This window comes from Carassius auratus, chromosome 45, assembly GCF_003368295.1.
Source record: "Carassius auratus strain Wakin chromosome 45, ASM336829v1, whole genome shotgun sequence".
Classification (NCBI taxonomy): domain Eukaryota; kingdom Metazoa; phylum Chordata; class Actinopteri; order Cypriniformes; family Cyprinidae; genus Carassius; species Carassius auratus.
This window is the reverse complement of record NC_039287.1, coordinates 1768810-1778753: the sequence shown is the minus strand read 5'-3', so window position 1 is coordinate 1778753 and position 9944 is coordinate 1768810.

Below are 9944 nucleotides of genomic sequence, written 5' to 3'. Positions count from 1 at the left end.
AAAACCTGCACATGATGTCATCTATTTATTCTTACATGTAAAATTAATAGCAATTCGCTTGTGCTCATCAAATAGTTGGAACTATAATTGTTATAACTTTAAGATTCACTTTCACCAGATGACAAAATAGTTGGCTGGATATAATTTGTGTGTATCCATGTCAAAAAATGTAATGTCAATGTATCATACAGTAACGATAAAAGCAGTGAATAAAGTTTGTTTAAACACTTGAGCTGTGTCTGAGTTCATTTGGTTGGACAAAATTGAATGTATGAAGAAATAAATTTAAAAAAAAGTCTGATTGCCAGTATTTCCAGTCAAATACTTCTAAAGCTGATGGACAAGAAACTGATGTAAATGTAAAAGTTTTAGCAACCCAATAGGGAGGAAATATTATGGCAAGGTATTTTAGAAACTAAATAAAATAGAGTTCAGACATTTCTGACACCAAACCAGAAAATATACTTACAAAAAACAAAAACAATAAACAATATTAACCCACACATTGTTGGATGGAAAATCACATCAATCACTTATTAAATTAAAGAAGTAAATAAAACAAATTCTTATATTTTGGGGTATGAAGTGCCATTTTTAATTTTTCTGGTTAACCACTGTGCCAATAAGCCCCCCACCCACTCCCTTTTTTGAAAACACGCTGTATACATACACCTTTTTAAATGTTCAGATAAAATAAAATACAACTTTAAAAAAAAATTCTTCATCAGTCACTCTACACAAATTAAAAACACATTTCTTATCTGTTCCTGTAACATCCAGACAAGATTCAAGTTATGTGCTCAATACTACATTTATGTTGTGTTAACTCACTTTTTCTCCATATCAAATGCTCCTCAATTTCTTAACAGTACTAATGGACAAATAAAATAGATAACTTATATTTAGTTACTCTAAGTTGAGTACATAGGGAACCGTGTATTTGATTTATAGTACTCACATTTGAAAACACCCTTGTCGCTGTTTTCCGCCCTGTTCGATATCCTCTCGCGTGGCCTCCTGGGATAGAAAAGTAACCATCGGATGAGCACTTTAGAATCTGGGCTGAAGCCTACTCTATTATTAATACTGAGGTTTTGGGGTTTTGGACATAGTCTTTTTTCCTACTATATAGCAGGTAAGTAGGCACTAGGCATATTCGGACACAACTTAAATATACACGTTCAAATCTCGCGGGAATTAGTGCACCACGCAGGCAATTCTCGCCTACTCTTTAACGAATACTGAATATTTAGACATATTCTTTTTTTTTTTTTTTTTTTTTTTGCTTACTTACTACTTTCTTTAAGCTAAAATGATTTTTGTAAATCTATTGCTGTGTGGAAATCTGATAATTACTGGTCTTTGTGTGAATGTCCACAAAACTAGAAGACTTTCTGAATGTAGGCTAGATAAGCATTTTCCTAAGCTTTTTTAGGAAGGAACATTTAAAAGACAAAAAAGAAGATTATGAATAATTTATTGCTATTTTGTAAATATGCAATCAATAAAAATGTAACTCTGATTACAAGTATTTTAAAATATAATTTAATTTAATTACATTTTTGAAATGTGATTACATAATCCAGATTACAACGGTACGATCGCAGCCGGGGCCGCGATATTATATGATACACACCACGAATTTCTGATTCCAAAGCGGCGGAGAACCGGGAGATTCAGCTCAACACAATAGACAAGCTGAGCTGATGAGCTCACACACAGCTTACCCACGCGCGAACACATGTCCTCCCAAATTGATCGTTCATTCTTATGACCTGATGGGAACTACAGTTAGCCTAAAACGCCTTGTACAGTTGCAGTCATTTCTTATTCACTCTTGGAACAACTTATGTCCCTTCCCATTTAGACATTTAAAGGGATAGTTCACCAAATAAATTTAAATTCTCTAATTAATTACTCACCCTCAATTCATTCCAAACCCCTCAGAACACAAATTAAGATATTTTTGATGCATTCCGAGAGCTCTCTGACCCTCCCATAGACAGCAAGGGTACTACCATGTTTAACGTCCAAACATAGTAAGGACATCAGTAAAATATTTAATGTGACATCAGTTCAATCGTAATTTTACGAAACTACAAGAGTAATTTTTTATGCAAAGAAAACAAAAATAACAAAAATATATGCAATAACATATATTTTTATAAAATAACAAAAATAATACCCTTGCTGTGGGAGAGTCAGAAAGCTCTCGGAATGTATTAAAAATGTCATAATTTATCATTTGATGAATGAAGATCTTAGGAGTTTGGAGCGACTTGAAGGTGAGTAATTAATGACAGAATTTTCATTCATTTTCATTCATCTATTTTCTAGTTCCTTTGTACAATGCAGACATAGGCCTATACGGTAGATTCGAGAAAGCTGGCAAAGCATGATTATACTATATTTCTCAGCGGTGGCAGCATCACTTTTTTAGAAATCATGTCGCAGAACAATTTTATTAAGCATAGCAGGCTGTTAAACGCTACATTTGTTTTTACTTGACAATTTTTCAGCTATAAAGATGGGTATGTTATGTAATCTTTTTCGGCTGTTTTGAATCAGAGAAGGTGTCCGATGCTTTTCAACCTTTTATTCAGAAACTACACACCAACAACAGCTAGGAATATAATCTGTATATCATTTTTATACTTATCATTTGATCAAAGTACAGTTTATTTGGAAAATGAATAGCTTGAAGTGCAATAGGGTCTCTAAAGTGTCTATCATTTTTCAATAGTAGTTTTCAAATTAAAGAATTTACTTTATTATAAAAATATATTTTTGTTTTCTTAATAAAGCTATTGATTGGCTGATAGATAGATAGATAGATAGATAGATAGATAGATAGATAGATAGATAGATAGATAGATAGATAGATAGATTTTTTTACAGATAATAATATGAAATATTATTACAGTTTAAAACAACTGTTTTCAGTTTTAACATTCTTTAAAATGTCATTTATTTCTGCGATGGCAAAGCTTCACCAGGTAAACCGATGAGAAGAACGGAAACATTTCCTCCATGGGCCTCCTTACCCACCTTCTTGGGTAAAATACTGTAACTGATAAGCATGCAAACGGACCTGCGGGTGTCACTCTCTATTATTATAAATCTTATCAGAACATGTGTCTTAATAATTAATGGAAACTATAAAGACAAAAACTGTTACATTATGGATGACACTAACGAAATGAGTTTGATTCACACTAATGGTAAATACTAGGATTCTCATTCATCATTCTGTGTCACCGGAGAAGAAAGATGCTTATTTTGTGCCAGAGAGAAAGACGGCCGATCCACCCACCCGGTAAGCATTATACACAAAGGGCTCCCAGTCATAATGCCATGAAGTTTCATAGACAAAAGGCTTTAATGAAAAAAATCCATATTTTCATGTTTCCATATAAAAATGTACATCAGCATAATATTTATAGCTTCAACATAGCAGGCAGTAAAAAATAGTTTACAATGAAAATATTCAGAGCATTCAAATGCAAACATCTTATAAATTCAGACTTAAAGACATTCCTTTAAATGATCGCTTTATGGTTTTCTATTTTTGGCTGATGGATTCAGTTCATGTTACTTGCTACCTTGAACTGTGACGAAACTCAAATGGAACGGTGTTCTGGTGCGTCTAAAACTGAACACCATATTAATGGAAGACATATTCATTTAATGCTATGCTCATGTCTCCCGTTGTGCATTCTGGGACACAATAAAACAAAGTCATTGCATCAGAATGGAATCGAAAACGTCATGTTTTTAAGTCTGACATATCCACTTCACAGTGAACAGAAAAAAATTTCAAGACACCCTACAAGTGTACAACTGCACAAACAGACTCTTATCAGTATGTGACATCAATCTTTCGGTTCGCTCACTCTTCTTTCTTTCGCCTGTTTGAAAAGATTTGATCTGCGCTTTGGGCCTGTTTTCAGGGCTATTCACACTCTTTGAACGAAGCACAGAAGTAATCAAGTAAGTAAGAATACACTGCAGAGAGGTTATGTAACCCATTTGCAGCAGTTCATTGAATTAAGCACTGAAGCTGCTGAGAGTAAAGCAGTGAGAAATAAGAAAGGAGGAACTGAACACAATACATATTCACACAAGTAAACACAGACTAGGAATTACGTAACAGGGGTTTTTGGCCACACAACCATAACATTGTCTAGCTTTAAGCCATTGTTAGCATCACGGTTTCATTACTGATGTGTTTTGTTCTTTATAAATGGGTTTGTCACTATCACCAGGTTTAGAATCGAATGTCCCATTTACATTACACCAATGGCTTCACTCCCGTTCCAATGCAGGCATGTCCATAAAAATAAACTTTTTATGAGCATCACAGTGTTATACACAAGCACAGGAACTAAAAAAAAGACAAAGAGCATCTTTGCATACGTACTGTAGAATCTTAACATTAATGTGGTGATCATTTTAGTGCCATTTGGAAAATGTTACACTGCTATTTTACCTAAAGATCTCACTTAGTGTGTCTCTTAGAAGACCCTAAAGAATAAAATGCAGTAGACTACCATGTTACTGTAATACCATTTCACATCCCTATTATGTTTTGTAATTTCATATATTTGGGCCCATGAATCGATTTGACCAACGGTTATATTTGTCAATAAAGTAATACCAATTTACTGCTTTGTATTGATGTTGACTTATGACTTATTTTTTTCATTATATTTTTTATTTTAAGAACTATCATAAATACTAAGCAGACAACAGTAAGCCTTGTAGATTAAATTTTTTTCCTAATAATAATAAAAAAAATAATCACCAATCTTTAATAATCTCAAGTAAGTAATTGGGTAATCTATCTTTAGGTAGTCTCATTGTTATTTACCAATCAGGTACCGGTATGTACTAATTGCATTACATGAACCACTGAAAATTCACATTATGTTTTATATTTTGTATGCAGCTTATAAAAATGCTCACATTAAAATAAATGTTCCACTTCGAACTGTCTCATATTTTATGAACTTGTAGGACCCTGATTGTTAAAGCTAACATTTTAAAAGCTTTGATATGACACAATCCATAGCAGTCTAATTCTTGTCTAATTTTGTTTCAACAAAGCTGATGAGCACTCGCATAACAATCGCACATATTCAGTGCTTCATTATCATATTAGCTTAAACACTAAACAAATAAATTTGGTGGTAAATGCCACCAAAATGACCAGACATAAAGAACAGAACATTATCTTGAACACCATTAACTCTGCGTTGTCAAGTATCATTTCCTAATATTAGACTCCAAATCAGATCACTAAAAATACGTCACTCCTAATAATCAATGACTTAAAAGAAATTAATAAAAACTGGCCCTCACATTTATTATGCTTGATGATGGCTTTACTGTAAAAACTACACAGCAGAGTTTATTCAGATACAGCAGTGAACAACTTGAAGAAGCTGATTCTCTTCTTATTGTTGTCTTATACAACACAAGACATGAATGTTTGGGCTCTTTATTTGAATTGAGGTCACAAATTATGTAGCATCTTGTAAATCTAAATTCTCGACAGTGAAGAGCTTGTTATACCATTCAGCAAGGTAAAACTGATGCCTAAGATGTCAGATTTATATTTAGCTTGATCATTCAAGCTGATTTTTTTTTTTGATAAACCTAGCTAAAAATGGCCAGGATCCAACATGATTTTTTTTTTTACAATTGTCAGTGCAATGAGAAATTTTAGCTACATTGTTAACATTTGTAATCTGACATGGAAATGTTTCACATTATTTTTATTTTTCAAAAATCCTGATGACATTAATTAGCAGGTCATTGTATAGACTTGTAGTGAAATATAACTGCACAAATATATGAAGATGAATTGTTGCTTTTGTTCTTAATATATATGTTTTTCTTTTGTTGGCTTAACTGTGAATAAAATTTCACATATAGGGGGAAAAATATTATATACATTTGTACATGTACTTTGTTGAAGTGACTTTTGAAGTTAGCCATCAAAGCCATTCTACTGCATTTTCGGTTTCAAAGCCATTCTACTGCAAAGCGGAAGAAAAATAATACTAATATATTCCTTTTTCCAATCTCAACAAACCTTACAGAACTGCACTGATTTTAATTTAAAAAGTTTAACTTTGGACCGTGCCAGAGTCTGAAAAAGATTTGCACCAGAGGGGAAACGACAACAGCATACAAGCTTGCACTTGTTGTTACATTATTGCTCTGTAGTATAAATGACCTGTTCATGGAAAATACTGCATGCTGCTGTGTGCTGAAAAGCTAATTGATGTCCAGCATTTTATCATTACCTTCAATGCAACTTTCTTTATTAAATAGGTCCCTCTGTGTATTGCGATGATTTTTTGTCCATGGCAATGTAAAGTCAAATGTAATGTACAGTTAAATCTACAAACAACAGAAAAAAGTTTTATGCTGTTATTTGTATTAAATATAGCAAACACCAGTTGTAATGTAAATGTTCAGTGTGTAAAAGAATATGCATGTTATTAAATTAAATGTTCAACTGTGCTGTTTTTCACTTTCAGAAGTTAATCAGAAGTCAGAAGTTATCTGAAAATCAATCAAAACGCTATCGTTTTTTTTTTTGACCTCTGATGCTGCATTTGCAGAAAATGGGGTTCAGCAAAATGAGCCCCCTTTAATGAAAACAACTAATATATTTAGCAATGACTTACAGTCTTAGCTTATGAAATCTAATATGACAAGATTATTGTCAAAATGATTCGAGCCCAAAAGTGCATATTTGATTTATGGCCCTCAGAATACGTAGCTGCGCGCCTGAAGTCTGTAGTTTCCTTGAAAATGGTGGTAACTTTGTGTTGATTTGTGGGCCACTTTCAAGTTAAATAAAGCAGATAATAAGAACGTCGACTGAGTGATTTATGGTCTGATCCAAGAAAATGCATCAAAACAAAAAGAACAGTATACAGATTTTTATCAATAGTCTTGATTCTAGAGCTATGATCAGCAGTCTAGTAGACAAATATACACACAGTTCAGTTACAAAATTACAACTTAATTAAGTGTCCTGAATTATCAACATAGTTATTTGGCGTTGTAATAGCTTTATCGATATATTTAGCAAATTTCTTATAAACTCTCTATAACTATGATTACACGTTGCATTATAATCAAGATTGTTAATTAAGATTCAGCTTTGGCAACTTATAAAGAAATGGATTATGCCGGGAGAGATGTTGTATCCTGCAAAATTACACTGTGGTTTTCATGTAGGCTACTAAATATAGTAAGTAACAACAAAAGATGTGGTAATAACTGACTTGTGAGGATGCAAATAACATTCCATACGTTATTAGTGGCCTACTGACTTTAGAATTATTTTATTTTATTCCTTTTTTTTTGTTCTTTATTGCTTTTTATAATAACATGACCTTAATATAAAAAAAAAATGTTTCCACCTCTTGTTTCTTTAAAATATAAAAATATATACATTTATTTTACAATTCATAATTTTTTATACTGGCATAAAAGCACACCAAAAAAAAAAAAAAAAAAAAAGTAAAACGCAAATTTCTGAAGATGGTATCAAGTATGCATTAAAACAAAGTGTCCACTCCAGCAACTACAGCTCTCAAAAAGTCAGGAAAAATAATACACACACTAACCAAATACATGCATACATACAATGCATGCATACACAGTCATTTTGGGAAGTAAATGATTTTTCATAATTTTCATTATGCATCTCATGTCTTCGTATATTTAATTTTCATGCCCTCTTCCAACACAAATTATATAGCTCTTACATATATGGGGATGCCATCGATATTAGACATTAAAAGCTCCATCGATTAATATTTATGAAACCTACTGGTTTTGGAATGTTGCATCTAAACACGTTGGCCATTACCTTGAGGTGCCCAGTACCTGTGACATTTAAACACCAATCAATGACAACATAAGATCATTGCTGTACATGAAGTGTTTTATCGTTTCTAATGGACTTTTCTACAGGAAACCTTTGGTCCATGTATCTCAACCTCTCAAGTAAACTCTAGTCAATGAAACCTCCCCCAACGAGAAGCCTTCTGCCCTTGAAATGACTCCATAATGAACCCAGCTGTTTGACTGGATCAGTAAGGCTCTGGAAACCACATGCGTTTTGCACAGTTCATTGATTGTGAAATGTGTACAATATACACAACAGGAAAAATTCAGCATTTTTTCTGGGGGGGGCATTTTGAGGCATACATTGCAACGACTGACTTAGAATCAATTCGAATCTACATCTGAACAAATGAAAACATGGTAAGAATGAGAACAGTTTGTTGTAGTATGAGATAAGGATATAATTACTTTGATTACACCTTTACACGGTTGATTAGGACAATCAGAGGTTGATGAAATATTTATACAAAATATTGTTAATTTGTGATTATTGGAACATTAACCAAAAGGCTTCCCGGAAGCAGGCATGGGGGGTATAAGCCTGACAAAAAGCAAACTGATTTATCGGCTGATTTTTGCCTCCATCTACACAGTCCATTCCAGATACTTTTACATTAAAAGGATAGTTCACCCAAGAATGAACATTATGTCACCATTTACTCACCCACATTTAATTCCAAACATACCTGGAGTTGTTTTGGACCCCAGTGTATGGACAAAAACAATCCTCAAAATATCTTTGTATGTGTTCTGCAGAAGAAAAGTTATATAGGTATGGAATGACATGAGGGTGAGTAAATGATGACCGAATTAGTATTTTTTTTGGGTGAAGTATTCTTTGATGTTTACACTTTGTGTTGTTTCTTCAAGAGCTACAGTAGGTTTGACTGGTGCGATACATAATTGTGACACATAAAATAACCCATAGTTTAAAACGGTCTGGATCGACGACTTTGCTAATACACAACATCAGCTGATGTCTTGACCTCTGGACAAGAGAACCAACAATTCTAACATAACAGACTTACTAACTTCCACCAGAATGTACCTTGATACCTTTTATATTGATTTGTGCAAGAAATTTTTTCAGCATGAACACAGTGTATATCATCTGCACTGCTAATCTCTGCAAAGACTCACAAAAACAGACAAAACATGCTACACTCAAAAACAATATCTACTCTTGTCATTTGACATGTACTGTATTTTAGACGACAGCCATCAGTGAAACTGTCTAATGTGCAAAATAACAAAACAACAGAAAGGAGAACTCTACTCTTTTTTTCATTGCGCAGTTTAACTACATGAACAGGTGTAAGATTTGTGGTTTTGTAACAAACAATCACACAAGCAAGTAAACAAACGGATCATATCAATGCAGCTTTAAGACATGCTACAAGTATCTTTTCTCGTGAATGAGTCACTTGGGTGTTTTGGAAAACCTTTTTTTTTTTTTTTTAAATGGCATATGCAGTTTAATATTATATGCAAAACATTTAAGTGATTCATGTTGGTGGTCTCCTAACAAAACACCTGCTGACACTGTTTATATACCCGGAAGAGTTAAACAAATTACAGTCTAAATATCTGCTAAATGTCAAATCTGACAAATGTAAATTCACCGAACATTTAATGGAGAAAAACACCTTTTACAAGCCTTAATATTTCATTCTATTGACCATTAATGCTTTGCTCTGAGGATATTTTCCAGGTATAAGGTGGGACCTTTCGCCTCCTGGGGAGTCTGAGTGATTATGTCTAAATAACTGCTACCAGAGAAACTGCAAACACACTTTTAGATTTGCTACAGGACATTTGTGATAAATGCATGCCAAGTGTTACTTCTAGGATAGTGCTGCATAATTTGATGGATGCTGAAATCTGCTACTTCCGCTTGCTGCTATTTTTTTTTACTACTTTATTTTTTTTTTAGTTATTTTTAAACAGAGTTGGTCTTGATTAATTATGTAAGCAAAAGGCTGAAGGAATGTGAGGTGCATAACAGTTAGAAA